Source organism: Triturus cristatus, chromosome 6 (genome assembly GCF_964204655.1).
Source record: "Triturus cristatus chromosome 6, aTriCri1.1, whole genome shotgun sequence".
Taxonomy (NCBI): domain Eukaryota; kingdom Metazoa; phylum Chordata; class Amphibia; order Caudata; family Salamandridae; genus Triturus; species Triturus cristatus.
In genome coordinates, this window is record NC_140589.1 from 1892742645 (window position 1) to 1892762360 (window position 19716).

At 47.5% G+C, this 19716-nt stretch overlaps 1 protein-coding gene and 1 long non-coding RNA gene across 2 annotated transcripts in view; one reads left to right on the forward strand and one right to left on the reverse strand.

Moving 5' to 3' along the window:
• The window catches only part of LOC146822326 (WAP four-disulfide core domain protein 18-like), a 58775-nt gene that overhangs the window by 32900 nt on the left and 6159 nt on the right, over positions 1-19716 (reverse strand). The window lies entirely within an intron of this gene.
• LOC146822327 (uncharacterized) overlaps positions 8190-19716 on the forward strand; it is a 110346-nt gene continuing 98819 nt past the window's right edge. The window contains exon 1 of the long non-coding RNA XR_014963258.1: positions 8190-8999. This is a non-coding gene — a long non-coding RNA (uncharacterized LOC146822327). The remainder of the gene's footprint in view (positions 9000-19716) is intronic.

Sequence of the window (19716 nt, forward strand, 5' to 3'; positions counted from 1 at the left end):
CCAAAATCACTCTCCTGCCAGCAGTCCTCCTGTCACTATGGGTGTATCTCCTATCATCAGTCCTGAGGTCAGTCTCCTGGCAGCGGTCCTCCTGTCACTAAGGGTGTATCTCCTATCATCAGTCCTGGGGTCAGTCTCCTGGCAGCGGTCCTCCTGTCACTGTGGGTGTATCTCCTATCATCAGTCCTGATGTCAGTCTCCTGGCAGCGGTCCTCCTGTCACTATGGGTGTATCTCCTATCATCAGTCCTGAGGTCAGTGTCCTGGCAGCGGGCCTCCTGTCACTATGGGTGTATCTCCTATCATCAGTCCTGAGGTCAGTCTCCTGGCAGCGGTCCTCCTGTCACTATGGGTGTATCTCCTATCATCAGTCCTGAGGTCAGTGTCCTGCCAGCGGTCCTCCTGTCACTAAGGGTGTATCTCCTATCATCAGTCCTGAGGTCAGTCTCCTGGCAGCGGTCCTCCTGTCACTGTGGGTGTATCTCCTATCATCAGTCCTGATGTCAGTCTCCTGGCAGCGGTCCTCCTGTCACTATGGGTGTATCTCCTATCATCAGTCCTGAGGTCAGTGTCCTGGCAGCGGGCCTCCTGTCACTAAGGGTGTATCTCCTATCATCAGTCCTGAGGTCAGTCTCCTGGCAGCGGTCCTCCTGTCACTATGGGTGTATCTCCTATCATCAGTCCTGAGGTCAGTGTCCTGGCAGCGGTCCTCCTGTCACTATGGGTGTATCTCCTCTCATCAGTCCTGAGGTCAGTCTCCTGGCAGCGGTCCTCCTGTCACTATGGGTGTATCTCCTCTCATCAGTCCTGAGGTCAGTCTCCTGGCAGCGGGCCTCCTGTCACTAAGGGTGTATCTCCTCTCATCAGTCCTGAGGTCAGTGTCCTGGCAGCGGGCCTCCTGTCACTATGGGTGTATCTCCTATCATCAGTCCTGAGGTCAGTGTCCTGGCAGCGGTCCTCCTGTCACTATGGGTGTATCTCCTATCATCAGTCCTGAGGTCAGTGTCCTGGCAGCGGGCCTCCTGTCACTAAGGGTGTATCTCCTATCATCAGTCCTGAGGTCAGTCTCCTGGCAGCGGTCCTCCTGTCACTATGGGTGTATCTCCTATCATCAGTCCTGAGGTCAGTGTCCTGGCAGCGGTCCTCCTGTCACTATGGGTGTATCTCCTCTCATCAGTCCTGAGGTCAGTCTCCTGGCAGCGGTCCTCCTGTCACTATGGGTGTATCTCCTCTCATCAGTCCTGAGGTCAGTCTCCTGGCAGCGGGCCTCCTGTCACTAAGGGTGTATCTCCTCTCATCAGTCCTGAGGTCAGTGTCCTGGCAGCGGTCCTCCTGTCACTATGGGTGTATCTCCTATCATCAGTCCTGAGGTCAGTGTCCTGGCAGCGGTCCTCCTGTCACTAAGGGTGTATCTCCTCTCATCAGTCCTGAGGTCAGTCTCCTGGCAGCGGTCCTCCTGTCACTATGGGTGTATCTCCTCTCATCAGTCCTGAGGTCAGTCTCCTGGCAGCGGGCCTCCTGTCACTAAGGGTGCATCCCCTTTCCTTGGGCTTTTCATCTCTGCACAAGAGCTGTTGATTTGATTTGTTTATTATTTATGAAGCACAAATGCCTGGGGGCGTCTTGGCGCTGCTCAAAATGAGTAAAACGATAGGAAAATGGAGACACTAATCATGCCTGAAAAGCCAGGTTTTAAAATCTTACCTAAACTTCAGTAGAGAGGGGCCATTTTTAACTCCATAGGCCCCCGGTTCCAGTTCCGGGCTGTGCGGCTTCCAAGGCTCCTGTCTCCCCCGGTAGCCAGTCTGCGAGTAGGAACTTCAGATCTCTTGCTGAGCTGAAGTGAAGATTCCTTCCTAAAGGGTACCATCTGAATCTATCTTTGAGATACACGGGGCCAAGGCTTTGTAGGCCGGTCAAAGGCCTTTAAAGGCTATCTGTTTCCTTACCGGTAGACCGTGCAATTTATTTATGGCTTCAGAGGCTGAACTATATCTAGTGACCTTCATCAGCGTACGAGCCGCCGCGTTTTGTAAAACTTGAAGTTTACTCAGGGATTTTCTCGGTAGGTTTCTGCAGTATCCTGATGCCTCTCCCATGTTTCCCTGTCCCTGGCTGCTCAGCCTGTGTGAGTGTTCTGAGTGGAATGTTTGCTGTGTGGGCCGTGAGTGGAATGTTTGGTGTGTGGGCCCTGAGTGGAATGTTTGGTGTGTGGGCCCTGAGTGGAATGTTTGCTGTGTGGGCCGTGAGTGGAATGTTTGGTGTGTGGGCCCTGAGTGGAATGTTTGGTGTGTGGGCCCTGAGTGGAATGTTTGGTGTGTGGGCCCTGAGTGGAATGTTTGGTGTGTGCGCCCTGAGTGCAAGGCTTGGGTGACTGAATGAGGGATGACAGTGGATGGATGGGACCGAGCAGCTCGCAGGCTGCTCCCGGTGGGGTTGCTGTGGCATTATGCTTGGATTTGTTCTACCTGCTTACCTGCTACCAGAATAAACCTACGTTGACTTAATATCTCCAGCGTGGTCCCTGATTACTACACTTATGGTACAGACCATTGCAATAGCTGGATAGAACTAGTGCAATAATAACAGTCTTTATGGTCTGTATCAAATCAAAAGGTAGGACCTGAGCGATTTTCTTGACCGAAGAAAAAGCAAAGAAGGAATCCAAAGTGACTCTATTCACTTGTGATTTGTGTGATAATCGGTTGTCTAGCAACACACCCAGATTTTTTACCTTCTGGATTGTCGATGGAAGAGTGGTGAGTTACTCAAACCACCAGTCCGGGAACCAGAATGTTGGATTTTTGCCAAACAGAAAAACTTTGTTCTTTGATGAGTTACGTTTTAGACAATTTTGAACCATCCACCGGCCCACTGCACTCATGCAGCTACAAAAGGGTCTTATCCACCTCTGGGTCAAATAGGGAAATCTCTATTTGGGTGTCATCAGCGTAAGAGACTAACAACATCCTGAAAGATTTGATTAATGCTGTCGGGGGGAGGGTGATGTACAGATTTAGCAATGTTGGGCTCAAAGATGCCCCCTGTGGAACCCCACAAGGCAGCGTAAAGGGTTCCGTTAGGAAACCCTTGTAGGAGACTGAATGTGGAGGGCAGGGAATCATCTCAAAAGATTGAGGGCAACACCCTGGATCCCCAGGCTCTGTAACCGAGAGATCAAAGGGTCATGATTGACCGTATCACCGGCCGCAGATAGATCTAACAGGATGAGGGCCGCATTACCCCCTTTATCCGCTGCACCCCTCATCTCTTCGGTTGTGAGCATAAGTGCTAATCATTCAATCAATCAATCAGGGGATTTGTAAAGCGCGCTACATACCCGTGAGGGTCTCAAGGCGCTGAGGGGGGAGGGGGGGGGGGGCGCCGCTTCTGCTCGAAGAGCCAGGTCTTGAGGCGTTTTCTGAAGGCGAGTAGGTCTTCAGTCTGACATAGGTGGGTAGGTAGGGTGTACCAGGTCTTGGCGGCGAGGTAACTCCATAGTAAAACCATTTTGGAAGCCACATTGTGTGTTATCTAAAAGGCCATTAACTTCCAAAACAGCGGCGAGCTGTGAATTCATTATTGCCTCAACCGGTTTTGATTGAATTGGGAGTCGTGAAATAGGGCGATAGTTGTTGAGATCCTGCTGATCCAGGGCTGGTGTCTTAGGCACATGTTGGGATTCGTATTCCCCTCTTCCCTTCTCTCGGACAGCTGTTATTAGGGTTCTGCAACATTTGTGCAATTTCTTTTTGGGTAATTATGTGCAATGCAAGCTGGTCTTGTGGCGCTCTAGCGCTGTATTTTAGCAGGTATGCAAGGACTCACTTCACACTACAACAAATAGCACAAAAACACAACTGCGGCAGCACGCGTTGCCCTTCCCCTTCGGGCTGTTGACGTTGTTCCCACACTTGCGCAGCATAAAGTTGCCTCAAACTGTGACTTCGGCCCCACTGCTCCTCTCAGAGGGTTCAAGTGCATCGGCACATGCAGGCTGCATCGTGGAAATGTACAGTTGAGAGAAGGTTCCCTCGTGCAACCACTGGCCTCACTTCAGTAAGGGACTTTGACTATCGAGTTGGGCAGGGAGGCTTCATGCTACATGTTGGTGAGGGTTACCCGCCAGTGCATGTAATAAGCAGAATGGTTTTAACGAAACAAATCGTGCTCTATATATTTAAACTGTGTTTTAATGAACTATGGTGTTCAAGTCATGCACTTTATGGCTGGTCATTTCCTTTCGTGACAGCCTTGGCATCGCTTGCTGTAAAGGCAGCTTCCGGCGATGGATGGCTCGGATCCGCAGGTTCACATCTCTGAGGTGAGTCCGGCCTGGAATCGCCAGAGACTGTTCTAACCAGAAGTCCTCTTGAGGATGTCTCTTCTTCCATTTCCATCAGAGGAACAGATATGATGGCTCTCTGGGCAGGCACATTGTGTATCACTGTCCCCTGAGGACACCTTTGCACTGGAATAACTGTGGGAATTAATCCTGATTTTGAAGGTATTGCTTTGAATTCTATTAAATTTCCCTTTCTTAGGTGATCGAAGACCCACTCATTGGAGATGTCGGCTTCCCAAATGGTGGTCAATTTTAATAGCCACCCCCCAGAGGATTTTCCATCCGCAGCGGAGGGTGGGGCCAGTGTCTGGTCGCATTGGCCTGCCCCGATGTGTCCTGGTTCCTAGTAGATTTCCTTGGTTGGAACCTTCTCTTATGGTCTCTACGCCAAGGACGATAGCTCTGGATGAGGTGGATGTGTTTGGCGTTGCATGTTTCCTGTCACTCAGGAGCCAGAGGACGGTCAGGAGCCACAGGTACAACAGAAGCAGGAGGTGTGGAGGGTGGCAGGGGTCTGGTATGCTGATTGTCGGGGGTTGTCTTTGAGGTTCTACGCCTCTCAGTTAGTAATAATTGTCGCAAAGGGCCCGAAGAGGTAAGGTAGTGTTGTACGGTGTTTATTTCGCCTAAAAATCTCTGCAGTGGCAAGGAAACAGAGAAGCAGCCAAACAGGGTCAATTATTCTATAGTAAAGTTTTCAGCTTCTTTCTAAAAGCAAAGTGACACTCGGTGGGCCTGGTGTCAAGGGAAAGCAGTGGGTGGAATAAGGCTCTGTGATCAGCTCTCCCTCTGGAGATCAAGGCCGGGCTGGGGTCCCAAGCGCTCATGCAATCTCTCTCTTTCCCTTCATCGATTCCCTCTGCTCTCTCCCCTCTCTTCTCGCTTTCTGGCTGCCTTCTCTACCTTCCCCTCCCTCCCTCTCTCTTCCCCTCTCTTCAGACCCCCTGTGCCTGCTGCAGGTAATCTCTGGGAGCTGGGCAAAGTGACAGAGGCTTCAGCGTCCACCTGGGATTTCAGAACCGGCCTCCAAGAGCTGGAACATGTATGCATGGATCTACTGACTTCTAGTACCTGAGATGGGCACCAATCAGTGAAGAGGGGACCGATGCCCTCAGGAGACCACAAAGGGAGGATCATCTGGAGAGCTTGCGTCTGGAGTGTACCAGAGGAGGAGCCTGGTGCTCTGGATCTATTCAGACTCCCGGTGTTAGAAATGGGATCTCTGGTTGGCTAAGGCTTGCGCCGAAGCCAGGCAGAGACCACCACTCTAGCCAGGGCAAGGAAGTTACACGCCAAAGATAACTTTAGGATAGGCGCGGGGAGGATGACTGGTCCAGCTCACTCGGCCGCACTCACGGCTCTCAGCGATCCCACGCTCCTACCAGGAACCAAAGTCTCAGTATGACCAGGGTCCAGTTTCAGCCCGTTGCTTCCCATCCAACACATGAAGTCCAACGAAGCTGCTGGAGCGCGGATAAAGCTGGCGATTGTCCGACAAGATGGAACAACAACTGAGTACCACCAGGGCGTGTGGAAGATTGGGATCTGTGGTAGGAGTCGCGCTGGTGGATCTGAAGTTCCTTCCAGCCCATAGTTACATTGAATGAATCATTCGTGGAGCGGCCTCCACCCGACACTGCAGCCACCTTGTGTGGTGGCATCAACCCTGGTTGTAGTGGAGCCGGCTGCAAGCCCACCCCCTAGGGGACACCGAGGGTACACCGAATAGGGCAGATATACCACAGTGGGTGTTGTGAAAACATAATCGTATAGTCCTATCGCTTTAACATTGATGCCCGCTGCACCTGTATATCACAACGTACACTGATATATTTTAACATCAAATGTGGGTGCCATTTTCTTTCAAATGAATCTGCGTTTCTTAAGCGCCTTTGAGCCTCAGTATGCCTCCTCAAGTGTCGTCACTCCAGTCGGCCTAGAAGCCGCTTCATTTGAGGTAGTACATGTGCACATTTCCTGCACCTCGTGGCAAAGCAGCCCTGTGTTCATGTGTTTGTATATAGTGCTCGCATTGTCTCTCTGAGAAGAACCTGCGACGTGACAAGTTTCTGTCATATGTTTATGCTCCATAGACTTGCATTGAGAGAAAAGTTTATACAAGCTGAATAAAACAGCACACATTTTTAAGGACACTTGAATCGACAATTCTTCCTTGATAATTTGCTGTCCTGTCTGTAGTTCTGAACTAAATGCCTGATAAACCTTTGGCTTTACTGATGTGTTGTGTTTTATTTTAACACTGCAGACGAGCAGGGCTGCTCTTTATAATGGACTCTCTCCCTCTTGGCCCCTTCTCTTTTCTTGGGATCTAGCGGTAACTCGCGATGGCTGTGTTTGTCCAGCACTCTACTTGTAGAACACAGCGCCCTCCATGTCCTTCTCTCTCTGCCGCCCTCTCTCGTCCAGCCTGGGCTTGATTTACAGCTGGGTGTGAGTGGGAACAGCCCAATGTGACGAGGATCACACACTTGAGTGCTTCCTCCAGAAATCAAAGAATTGCTCTTTACTTCTCGCCCCCCTCTCTCTCTTCCCTTCTCTCAGTTTGGAAATCTAGGTTTCCACACAGGTGTTGTGACCTGTGGTATGTGCCTGTCAGTGGGGTTCCATGCGCAGATATCGATCCCAGTGATCTGTGGCACATTCTGTGGATGGGGAGGCTGGTACTGGCAGTTACCACTAAGGTGCTACACCTGGTGGTCGGCTATATATGTAATTTAAGAGTAAGGACAACAAAAGGAAATGTTCTTGTACCCGGATGAGTCCTGCTATCACGGCCGGACTGGCCGTAGCGGGCACCGGGCATTTCCTTGGTGGGCTGCCAGGGTGGGGACTGGTTTTAGGCCCCTGAGGGGCCGTTTTTGTTACCGGGGCTCGCAATATTGCCGCCCTGTAACAAAATCGGCAGAACCGGCCCTAAAAACTGCCCGGCCGCATCCCCTTCACCCCCATCCCCCAGGGGGGCCGGCCAAGCAGTTTGCCACGGCTGGTTTCGGTTCCCAGTCCGGCCCTGCCTGCCATCGCTCATCATTACCGCAAAACAAGTGTGTGGTAATATCCACAGTACCACCCCATGGCCGCTACTTTCAAGTGATTTTTCTGCGCAAAACAAGTTATGTGCTGGAAAGTAAATTGGAAAAAAAAAGATTTTGGGTCGATTTGCATTACACATGGTGCAACATCTTAGTAAATACACCTCAGTGTTTTTTGACTCTGTTCCCCATATGCCTGAGTAACACCATGCAGAGTGAGCGACATAACAATTACTGATTTGTTGTGTTTCGACAAATTCCCCATTAATATATGAATGAAGGAGAGAGACCGCATATTTCAGATCCCGTCACCTCTCTGCACAGGTTACATTTTGTTGTGTTTATTATCTGTGCTGCCGGCTCCCTGCTCAGCCATGTATACAAGAAGGCACAATATTCACAAGTTGCACTATTATCAGGGTCAAAGAAATACACTTTCGCGCGTATGCAACGTTTTATTTATAATTTATAAGTATGGATTTACCGTACTTCCCCCGTAATCCGTTAATTTGTAGATTTCAAGAAAAAAAATTCTAACTGAAACGGGTGTTCTCTTGCCTGCCCGTGGTGTCCGTGGTGCCTCCCTGCCGCCGCCGCAACACAGCAACTCCTGACTACCCCTGGTGGGTCGAGGGTCCCAGGGGCAACGCCGCCATCCGCGTCTTCATACTCTGGGGTGGACTGCAATCCCCAGAGTGCACCGCTGTACTCCGCAGCTGTTGCGAGTGAGGGGGAGGCGGGGCTAACGTGCTCAGAGCGCAGCCTATCCCCCCACGGTGCGGGTGTTCTCTTGCCTGCCCGTGGTGCCTCCCTGCCGCCGCCGCAACACTGCAACTCCTGAGTACCCCTGGTGGGACGAGGGTCCCAGGGGCAACGCCGCCATCCGCGTCTTCATACTCTGGGGTGGACTGCAATCCCCAGAGTGCACCGCTGTACTCCGCAGCTGCCGCGAGTGAGGGGGAGGCGGGGCTAACGTGCTCAGAGCGCAGCCTCTCCCCCCACGGTGCGGGTGTTCTCTTGCCTGCCCGTGGTGTCCGTGGTGCCTCCCTGCCGCCGCCGCAACACTGCAACTCCTGAGTACCCCTGGTGGGACGAGGGTCCCAGGGGCAACGCCGCCATCCGCGTCTTCATACTCTGGGGTGGACTGCAATCCCCAGAGTGCACCGCTGTACTCCGCAGCTGCCGCGAGTGAGGGGGAGGCGGGGCTAACGTGCTCAGAACGCAGCCTCTCCCCCCGTGGTGCGGGTGTTCTCTTGCCTGCCCGTGGTGTCCGTGGTGCCTCCCTGCCACCACAACACAGCAACTCCTGACTACCCATGGTGGGACGAGGGTCCCAGGGGCAACGCCGCCATCCGCGTCTTCACAGTCTGGGGTGGACTGCAATCCCCAGAGTGCACCGCTGTACTCCGCAGCTGCCGCGAGTGAGGGGGAGGCGAGTCCAATGTGCTCAGAGCGCAGCCTCTCCCACCGTGACGCGGGACACGCGTGGGATGCAGCCTGGACGTAGCCCGGACCAAGGGTGGGTCTGTCTGTGCCCGTCTGGGACCGTCAGAGGCCGGGCCGGGCCACCCCTGTGACATCTCTCATCATTTGTGTTTCGCAGCGGTGAGTGGTAAATTATATTGTCTTCATATTTGGGGCAGAAACCGCCATGGGCAAACGCGATATTACCCCAGCAATGCTTAATACTGCACCCATAGAGTGTATGCTGGAGAGAGCAGTAAACATTGTTAGCACGGAAAACGAGCTAACTGAGAGGCGCCTGTCCTTGGGTTTAACAAAACCCCATTTTCCCTTACAAACTGAGAAAATTGGTAATAGTGACTCTCAACTAATGTTGGCCACACAAGTTGATTACAATTTACATTTGTCGGCCCGAGAAAGTGAACTGGGCGCTGAGAGAATTGTGGACATCGGACGTATTGAGGCAATGGAGGATTCCGCATCCATGGCTTACTCTCAGGACACTTTTGCACCGGCAATTGTGAATGTCTCCCCGAACCCTGAAGTTACCGGGGCAAAAAGAAAAAGGAAAACAGCTAAGCAGGTCTGCCCGAAACGGAAACAACCCCCACGATCGAATCCCCAACGCACTGCGCTAACTACATGGATTCAGGGTCCGACAGCTCCAGCTGACTTAGTATCTGTTAGCGCTTCTGTTGATTTAACATCCTCAGAGACATTAAAATACTCTGTATATACTCAAACGGAATCAACACCGACACCTTTTTCTAATCTCAGACTTGGGGATACTGCTATTGATATTATCATAGACACAATGTACAAGCGAGTTAAAGAGCTTGTAGACAAGGATTTTGCTGCATTATGGAAGCGTTTAGACCGCTTAGAGTCTCTAACTAATAAATTAAATTCACCTAGTAAGGTATCTAAGCAGTCATCTCTACAGGGTTGCACTTCTAAATCACAGACCATGAGTGATGGAACCCCTAAAGTACAAGAGGGGAGTATAATTCCCACACAGCCTCTTGTCTCTTGTGACATCTGTCGTAAAGCCAAAGATTGTATCCCTCTCAAGCCTCCTTCCGACTCTGTTAAAACTAAAAATTTAGCCATTACCACTACATTATATCCATATAGCCAGACTGCCGATCATGCTCTCCCTACAGCCTCCGCCAATACTGTCAGTTACAACGCTAGCGGTTCCGCAGAGGCAAGCAAAGATGTTTTAAGTTTACCACCTGCAGCCTGCCCATATGTCCTGATTCTCGCAGGTGTTCTCCCATTACAGAAGAACAAATCTGAGTCTTGGGACCAACTACGGAATAAAAGCATTGATTGGCTGGCTAAACATAAAGGGTTCAGGAGGTTTAATATAAAGGACATTATAATGGTACGTAGGGTTGGTTGGGTTGGACCATCAGAAAAGACCATTGAGGGAGATTGCATTGTTATCAATTTTCGACGACCAACACTTGTTAGATCAATACTGATGGCAAAGGAGATTTATTGCTCTTTACCTACAAACATTGGGGCATTGCCTCTTGGTTTCTTTTATAAACCAAATTCTGAGCAGCTACCCTCAATTACCCCTTCATACCTGTATGTAAATAGGTTCTCTGCCCTTTCTGATCTCGACAGCTTAGACTGACCGTCATATATACCAAAATCTACTGAAATCGCCCCTTTGACACCTATGTTGGCCATCTCAGAAAATGACGGTTCTGAGGCTTATGACCCAATGTTACATGTGCTAAGCTGCAATGTCGCCGGCTTGTCTTCCAAACTAAGTAGTGATGATTGGGTCATGATGGTAAACCAATATGATATCCTAATGTTTCAAGAGACTTGGGCAATAACAGAGGTTTATCTTGAAGGGTATGAATGCCTCAATATTACTTCACCCCCCCCCCCCCCCTAAACAAGGCAGACCTTCTGGTGGTTTATCCACCTGGGTGAGCATTTCGTCGGGTGGTAGTGTAAAAACAATCCCCACCAAAAGTGCTAACATCCAAGCCCTGATATACACACGGGGGGTCTCGATCTGTTTTATTAATTTTTATAATAATGATTTTTTAACCACACCTCACATGAATTTTGTCAACCTTTTTAACTTTATTTCGGATTTACCTTATTTTATGGGAAATCAAACACTTGCAGGAATTTGTTTGGGCGGTGATTTTAATGCAAAGATTGCAGGGGGAAATATTTCAACTCCCCTCTATCACCCTCTGGTTAATCCATGCAAAAGTGGGTTTGAGTTATTGGACCATCTATTAAATAGTAGCCTATCAAACGTAATGGATATTGCAGCTACAAACAATGGGGACAGCCCAATACCCACCTATAGAGGTCATGGCTGCGCCTCAACAATAGATGACGTTTTTATAACGACCACATTAGAAGATTACTTAGTTAAAGCAGAGGTTAAACCATCCACTTTTGGGGATCATAACCCAATTTCAGTTTTATTCAGGGTCGCCCCCAGATGTGGTCCTAGAAAAGAGACAGGGGCCGGTAACTTCGTATCCTCAACGGACAACTTAGGGGTCAAATGGAAAGGTATTGATAATAGCAGCGTGTTCCAAAAAATTATAAAAACTTATCGATCACTCTGTGAGATTTGTCTTTCGCCCGCTGATCCTAATCCAGAGGTAGTTTCTGCTTTTGTTCAACTATGTGCAGGTATTAAAAAATTGATCTCAAGACCCGCACTTGTAAACAACTCTAACCCTAGGTGGTTTAACAACACTTGCACGCGGGCACACAGAGAGCTTAGAGCTGCCCTCTCAGCTGCCCCTAGGGATTATAACCTCATTAGATCACTGAGGCATGAATACAAAAGAGTTACTAAGCTGAGGAAAGATGAGATCCTAAAAGAACAATGGAACAACTTGGCATGTGCTACAAGATTTAACAACTCAAATGGCTTTTGGACAGCGGCCAAGTCACTAAGATCATTGGGCAATACACTCACCCCTTTAAATTGCAATATAACAAGTGAAGCCTGGGTTGCCCACTTTTCCAAAATATATGCTGCTACGCCCCAGTGCGTGGATACTGTTGATAATCTCGCTGCCTCCCGAATTCAAATATCATTGTGTGAGGGTGAGGATGCTATTGACCAAAGTCTGGGTAATAAGGCCCCTGGCCCAGACGGGCTTCCTATTGACCTCATAAAATTTAGGTCAGAGTTTTGGGCCCCTCTTTTACTTAACGTTTTTAATAATTTGACAAGAACTAAAATTCCCAATACATTGTCAACATATGTTATTGTTCCAATTTTTAAAAAGGGTGACAGATCCAACCCGAGTTGTTATAGACCAATTTCTTTAATTGACAATACACTTAAGATATTGGGGAGGGTATTATTTAACAAAATCAAAACCTGGGCCGAGGAGGAAAATATTTTAAACAGTTGCCAGCTAGGTTTCAGAAGCAATCTTGGAACAGTGGAACAGTGTTTTAACCTTAATTTGATCATAGGTAAATACACCATAGCTCGACACGGCCCCATCTACCTAGCATTCATGGACCTCACCTCGGCCTTTGATTTTGTTAATAGATCACAGCTCTGGACATGCCTTTTAAACTACAGGTTGGATGAGGACATAGTGCACTTTTTAGCACATTTACACAGGGACTAAGAGCACGGGTGAGAATTAGCACGGATGGAGAAGTTTTTAGGGGACATAGTGGTTGGAAGAGGGGTAAGACAACCACTCTTGTTTATTTTATATATTAATGAGCTACATAATGTGTTGTCTGACCTGACCACAGATGTCCCACTGATTAATGGTAATAAACTGCCCGCCCTTTTATATGCGGACGACACAGTTTTAATGGGCCGTACACCTAATGCACTGCATATATTAGTTAGAGGTTTTGTTGATTTTATGAATGGCCTAAACCTTTGTGCGAATTTTAAGAAATCTTTTTTAATGTGTTGTGGTCCGAAAAAATGTCTTATTACTGCTATTACTTCTGGTTCTGAAACTTTGCTACGCACACGCACTTTCCCATATTTGGGCCTACAATTTTCAGACAATGGATCCTGGGCATTCCACTTGGCATACGGGCGAAGAAAATTTTTAAAGGCAGTTAATTCGATCTTAAATCTCCCCTAACCGAAAAAAATTGAGGTAGTGTTGTCCCTACTCAAAATCTATAGAACACAGTGTGTACCCACTATAACATACGGGGCCGAAATCTGGGGCTTTATAAATTCTAAAAGCATCCCGGTCGAAGAAAATAGATTTTGTAGGAGAATTTTGGGGATACCTATCTCCTCTTCATCCTTTGTCTGTCATAACGAGTTAAAATTATCTTATGTAGAAGATTATATTAGGTCTCGCCCTGCCCTGTTTTGGTTGAGGGTTTGGAACCAGGGAAATTATAGTCGACTGTTTAAAATGCGACAAAGGCGGAGATATACCGTGGCTTGCAGAAGTAAGGGCAAGTTTAACTAGAGTAAATCTTGGTCACATTTTTCATAACCCAGACCAGTTAGAGAGTATTAACAAAAAGACTATCCGAGAAGCTATATAAAAATACTATGAGGACATAAGACTCGCAAAAGAGCTCTCCAAATTATCCGTCGTACGTTATATATCAATGGTGGACGACGGAGGCTCCCCCTCCTATTTACCAGTTAGTTATATTTTAAGAGATATTACCCGCTGGGATCGAAGCTTGCTCTTTCGCCTTAGATCGGGCACATTAAAATATTTGTTGTGTTTCCCCTTAGGCTTCCAGACCAATATTGAGGAATTGCCTTGCCCTTGCGGCAACTTAGGTAGGCAATCCATGTTACATTTCCTGTTCTTCTGTCATTTCTATCAAAGGTACAGCAAACAAGTTTTGATTCCCTTCTTTAGGGCTAGTGGATTAGCGGACTTCAAGGTTGCTTACGGGACTATCCTTCAGCTTAATGGGGAAAACTTAACATTCCGTGTCTGTACCTTTTTGAAAATAGCTATTCGTTCACGTGCCTCTATGAACCCCTGATAAGTGGATTTGATTGTATCATATGCACCTCTTGGTTTTACAATGATAAAGAATATGCTTTTTGTTTCTTGACCTATGTCCAACATTTGTGGAGTTTTATGTATGGGGTTTAATAGCTTATTTTCCCCTGCTGCTACCCCCCCCAAAACCATTTGCACTTTGCACTTTGTACTTTATTATATGACGCTGCTATATAATCTGATCATTTTTTTGGCCTCTGTGTCAACTTTATAACGATTCATCGCCCTGTTCTTATATATGTTATAAACTCAGATGATGTTTTTATGTAAATGTTTAAGTGAGTAACTTTGTGAGAATTGTTTGTGCTTTTATGGACATTTTTTATCCGAATAAAGATTATTGAATTGAAACGGAGCCAAAGTTACTCGAGCAAATGCTGCGATTGCGCGCGGATCTAGCTCCAGAAGCTTGCATTATTGGACTCGCCTCCTCCAGTTGCTGGCAGCTTCATTTAAGAGCACAAGTTGTACTTATGAGGTAAAAACTTTTGCGAGACAGTGTTAATGCCCCAGTTATTAGACTGAAGAATGATTGCTGACTGAATGAAGCATGAAAGAATATCCGGGCATATTGAAATGTAACTCAGACAGGGTGGAAACAATGGTTGCTTCTTTGTCATTAACAGGTTTTGCCTGGATATCAATCTCCAAGATACTAAAATCCAGTATTTTGTAAACTGCTAACAATTACCCGAAGGCTTCTAGGCGCTGGGGGCCATCGGGAAGAATAAGCGAGCTATTGCCCAGAGTCACATGGTGCTGGGCTGACCTGCCGCTGCGGATCGAACTGTGAGCCGCCATGTTCCGGCGTCAGTCGCTCTGGCTGCTGCGCCACACCTCTTCCCAGGCTTTTGGGTAACAGGAGGAACATCGCATTCCCTTTGACCTTAATGGCAGCACAGAAAGTGATATCATATGACCTATGACCCCTGAATCTTCTCAGGAAGGGATATCACATTACCTTTACACTTTAGACAGTAAAATAATTGACATTAAAGATATCCCATAATAACTGCATGAATATTATAATAACACAGACAAAGGTCTCTATTATGGTGCTGACATGATCCTTGGTAACTGGTACTTGCCATGAGCCGCGCTTCCTAATCTCCAGAGAACATTTTGCAAAAAATGGGGTGAAATATTGCATTTTAAAGCTCAACTTTCGCAAACATTCGCAAAACCCCTAGGCTCTGAAAGGGCACTCATTCAAACTTCAAGGCCTTGCATGAGGTGCCAATGAAAGCTGACATTCTACAGGAACTGATTAAAAATAAATCTGCAGTAGGTGCCCCCCCCAGTCACCTCCAGGATACAGGGCCAGTATTTTGCATTGGCGCCCTTCAGATGTCATGGTTGTCACGTATGCCTAAAGTTACATTCAATATGTGCTATTAATGCCATGCATATGCCATGAAGGACCCTTACATCAAAAATTAAATCAAATATTTTTTTTAATTGTATTTCTGTAGCGCTTACTACGTTTGAAGCGCTTTTTGGTGATTCGCACGCTACTCTGTGACCCACAAAGATTAGTGCTGGTTAGTACAGGGACTCGAGCAGTGGACATGTGAGTCTGTTAGTTGGATTGAAGAGGATAATGGAGGGATAGAAGAGGGAAGAGCATAGAAAGAGTTATTTAGGAGATCAAAGTAGTAAGCTGAGGTTTTGAATGAGTGGAAGGAGTGCTAGAGAAGGGCAGAGTCCAATAAGAGTTCCAGGAGATCATAGTAGTAGAACGAGGTTTGGGACGAGTCAGAGAGTGGAGGTAGAGGATATATATTTAGAGGGGTATAGGGTGAGACATATAGTGCAGCCCCGTTCCCAGAAACAAGTGTCAGGGCCATCTTTTTGTCAGGGTTGCGCCCTCCTTATGCCACAATTGTCCTCCCGTATTACAAGCATTATCTCCCATGTGCTCCCAACATTGTGCCATTGGTGCCCCTTATGCCAAGAGTTTTCTCAAGAGCACCAGAATTTTTCCACAGGGGGCCCGTATGCCAAGAACTACCTCCAGTACGCCAGTATCAGTATTATAACATCGGGCCCATATGCCAAGAACTACCTCCAGTACGCCAGTACCAGTATTATAACATCGGGCCCATATGCCAAGAACTACCTCCAGTACACCAGTACCAGTATTATAGCATCGGGCCCATATGCCAAGAACTACCTCCAGTACGCCAGTACCAGTATTATAACATCGGGCCCATATGCCAAGAACTACCTCCAGTACACCAGTACCAGTATTATAGCATCGGGCCCATATGCCAAGAACTACCTCCAGTACGCCAGTACTTTAACATCGGTGCCCATTATGCCAAAACATATCTCCAGTATGCCAGTCCCAGCTTCTTCTCACAGGTGCCACTCATGATAAGAATTCCCCCCATATGCCAATGCCAGCTTTTTGTCATGGGTGTCATAAGCCAAGAATTCCCTTCAGTATATCAGGGCCACTGGCGGACTCGTGGGCATCACCTTCTCATTACTCACCTCATTCCTACCATGCTCACTTGTATTCATTCACTCAAGCTCATTCTCACTTACTCAACCACACTCATTCTCCCTCATTCACTTGCAGTCATTCATTCATTCTCACTCACTCTCACCCATTCTTACTCTGGCTCACACATACTTACCAACATTCACCCTTACTCTCAATCCCTCATTCTTACTTATTCTCCCTCATTCACACCTTTTCTCATTCCCACCCTCACATTATTATTATTAGCAGCATGTATTGAGCTCATAGCTACCCTAAGGCATCCCACTAAAGAACTTTTCTCTATCGACAAAGAAATTACCGTTCCTTTTAGATTGGAGGCCCAAGACACCTGCTAGAATGAGTTATGTGATGACATTGCGGACTTTTTTGTGAAGAAGGTTGACGCAATACATGCCACATTTGCTGACAACATGCCAACTAAACATATGGCAGAGAGAAATGACCATGCCTCTAAACCCCTCCTGACATGTTTTAAAGTCCCTGAGAGACAGGATCTGATCACTATCATAAACGGCATCAAGTCTGGCTCCCCACTTGATGTGATCTCTCCTAAGCGTTGTACGGGTGTTTTACAAGATATGACGGATCAGATTGAACATCTTATCACCCTATCTTTTCAGGAGTGCTATGTGCCAGATGTATGGAAAACGGCTCAAGTAATTCCCTTGAAAAAAAAAGCCACCATGCATATTTCTCAGCTACATAATCTTCGCCCTATTTCCCTTCTCCCTTTTTGTGCGAAAGTGGTAGAGAAGGAAGTAAATATACAAATCATGAAATTTGTTGAGGAGAATCTCCTTCTCCATTCAACACAGTCAGGATTTAGAGCGGGCCACTCTACGGAGTCAGCGGTTCTCTTCTCCACTGAATGTCTGAGACAACTAGTTGATGAGGGGCAGACGGCAGCGTTGGTTTTATTAGATCTAAGTGCAGCCTTCGACACTGTGCTGCACTCAACGCTGCTGTCTCGCCTCTCAGACATGGGAGTGGAGGGATCTGCACTGGAATGGATAAAATCCTTTTTAGAAAACAGGAGCTTCCAGGTACATTGTCCCCCTTATAAGTCTTCCCTCAGAAAGCTCAGACATGGAGTTCCACAGGGCTCCAGTCTGAGCCCTACGTTGTTCAATCTTTATATGGAGCCTCTGGCTCATATTGTGGAAGCTTTTGGAGTGGATATCGTCACATATGCTGACGATACCCGACTAATTATTAAACTCACTCATAATCAGGCAGAGGCGGCCACTAACTTTTCAAATTGCATGCTTTCCGTGGCAGGGTGGATGAACAACAACTGTTTGCGCCTAAATGGCGACAAAACTGAACTTCTAGTGGTTGGTAAATCCCCCTCCGCCTGGTCGCAGGCCTGGTGGCCTACGGAACTAGGAGTAACTCCCCATCCAGTGGAGTCAGTCAGAAATCTAGGGATCATGTTGGACACGGAGCTTTCCTTTAAGCATCAGATTAGTAAAATCACGGGTAAATGCTTTGGAATACTCAAAACACTCCGTAAAGTTCTCGGTCTACTTCCCATCAGTGCTAGAAAAACACTTATTCATGCCTTAGTCACGCCTCATTTAGACTATGGCAATGCTCTTCTCCTGGGCCTTAGCAAAAAAGGTATCCACCAACTGCAGTGCGTCCAAAATGCTGCTGCGCGTATGGTGTTAAACCTCCCACGCAGAGCATCAGGTAAAATGGCACTACTCGAACTTCACTGGCTCCCTATTGAGGAGCGAATCAGGTTCAAGGCTCTCTGTTTTGCCCATCGCATTGCCCAGGGAAAAGGCCCTGGCTATTTGCGTAACCTTCTTACTCTCCACCGTCCCATCCGTAATCTTAGATCTGCCGGAGTAATGTTGTTCCAACTTCCCCGCATTCGTAAGACCAAGATGGGAGGTGGTTACTTTAGGTTTCTAGCCAGCAAACACTGGAACAGGCTTCCTCTTGATCTTCGCATGGAGCCCTCTGAAGCAAGATTCAGATTAAAATTGAAAACCCACTTATTCCCATGTAAATAATAGCCCCATGTCCAGGGATCAAGGCGTGCCCCGGACTCTGGCCTTTCAGGGAGCAGCGGCATTCGTCAGCGCGGGGACACACTGTGCTAGTGTAACCAGGCGCTTTTAGAAATGGTTTTATTATTATTATTATTATTATCCCTGCGCTAGCAGCATAGACAAGGAAGAGACTGGAAACTTTATAGAGTGCCAATTTGAAACAGCCATGTTTTGAGAAGCTTTCGAAAGAGAAGATGGTGAGACTCTGAGTCAAGATGTAGGGGCGGGTGTTCCAGAGTCTAGCTGTATTGTAAGACAAGGACCTGCCTCCACTTCTTACCCTTTTAGTTTTTGGAATTAACGCTAAGTTTAGATTAGCCGAGCAAAAGCATTTCCTGAGGAGGTAAAAAGTAATGAGAGAGTCATTAATTAAAGGGCCCCTCCCCCATAGGGTCTTATGGGCTAGACACAGAGATTTGAATTTTATTCTTTCCAAAATTGGCAGCCAGTGTAGGCTCTTCATAGCCGACTGAGTTTTAGGAATACCAAGCAACAACCGAGCAGCGCAGTTCTGAACGACTTGGAGTTTCCTAAGGGTTGATTTAGGAGCTCCCAGGTAGAGGGAGTTGCCATCGTCTAAACGGGAGAGTATCAAAGCCTGAACCATAATTCTCCTTGCCCCCATGGGAAGGAGAGCGAGAACTGTCCGAAGCAGTCTGAGAGTGCCTTGGCAGAGTCCTGCTAATTTCACTGCTTGGTGGTTAAATTGAAAGGACTTATCCAGCCAAACGCCTAGGCTTTTAACCTTAGTGTTGGGAGCCGTGCCAGGGCCAAGACAGATTGGCCATGTAAGTTTAAAATACGTTTCAATTGCGTTGCCCAAAGGCATTAGTTCTGTTTTTTCTCCGTTAAGCCTAAGACAGGAGCTTTCCATCCATAATGCCGCTTTCTCCAGACAGGATTCCAGGCCAGAGGGAGAGTTCCGAGAGTAGTAAAGGCCAAATACCAACTGCGTATCATCAGCCTATGTGACGATTTGTATCCCAAATGGCAGTATGATGTCAGCGAGTGGTCTCATGTAGACATTAAATAATGTAGGGCTCAAAGACGAGCCCATGGGCACTCCACAGCTGAGCGATAGGCTCCTACAAATGGAATCTCCAGCAACGACCGGGAATGTTCTACCATTTAAGTAGGACAGGAGCCAGGTAACAGCACCACCTGAGACACCGACACCACTGAGTCTGTTTAGAAGGATGTCAAAATTGACCGTATCTAATGCCGAACTTAGATCCAGGAGGATGATAACGACTGATCGAGGATTTTCT